Consider the following 1,089-nt stretch of genomic DNA (forward strand, 5'->3'; position numbering starts at 1 on the left):
GTATCTCAGAGATTGTGAATGTTGTAAGATAACAATCAAGAACTCATATTTCAATACCTATAACTTAAGCTAGAAAAACCATCAAAATTTCAATTAGAATAATAACAACCTAGTGGTAGGAAACCAACAATGAGGGAACACCAGGTGTTACAAAAGAGGAATCAATTATAAAACCAAGCATTAGCTATGAAAAACCTTGAAATTCAAAATGGGCGGTTGACAAACTCAGTGAATATTAAACTTTAAAAAACATTCACTAGTAACACTAAGGTGAATACAAGAGATTAGAAGGTGGTGGAGTGTAAATCCATCAGGATGAGGACTAGGATCGAGGGAAAATATACCCTTAGGAAGGAGGGTGAAATAGTAGGGAAAAGATATCCTAAGTGCTGAAGCCTCCTTGAAAAACTAACCCTGGACTTATGAAATCCCACCTCATTTTTAGGAAAGAGCAAGAGAGACTAACCCCTTTCTTTATAAACTTTAGAAGTATAGAAAGGACCAACAAATATTCAAGGTTTTTGAGGTTTTCAATAAACTCAAAATTAATATTCTATATGCTAAAGCCATAGAGTAGAATCCAAGTTATGTGGGGTTCATGAAGGTTGTCTTGGATAAGGAAAAGAAATTAGGAGCTGGTGAGATGATTGCCAGATTGAGAAGTGTAGTGTTGTAGAAGAAATTGCCTAAAAAATTAAAGGAGCTAGGTTGCTTCAATATTCCTTGTGCCATAAAAAAGTAATTTAGCGGGAGCGATTTATATGATTAAAAAACTAGCATCAAACTTATACCTTTAATCATTTTCAAAAGACTAGAATTAGGAGATGTCCAACCCACCATCTTGACCTTGCAGTAAGGTGAGTGCTCTTAGAGGGTTAATCGAGGATGTTTTGGTTAAATTGGAAAAGTTCATCTTCCTTACTAATTTTATTGAGCATTGAGGAAAATAAGGATGTCCCCATTATACATTGACAGACCCTTTTTAACCAATAGACGAGTGATAATTGATGTACAAATACACGAACTTACCATGAGAGTGAATGATCATAAAGTGAATTTTGATGTTGTGAAATCTAAGAAGTTTTTTGC

This window comes from Phalaenopsis equestris, unplaced genomic scaffold (genome assembly GCF_001263595.1).
Source record: "Phalaenopsis equestris unplaced genomic scaffold, ASM126359v1 Scaffold000160, whole genome shotgun sequence".
NCBI lineage: Eukaryota > Viridiplantae > Streptophyta > Magnoliopsida > Asparagales > Orchidaceae > Phalaenopsis > Phalaenopsis equestris.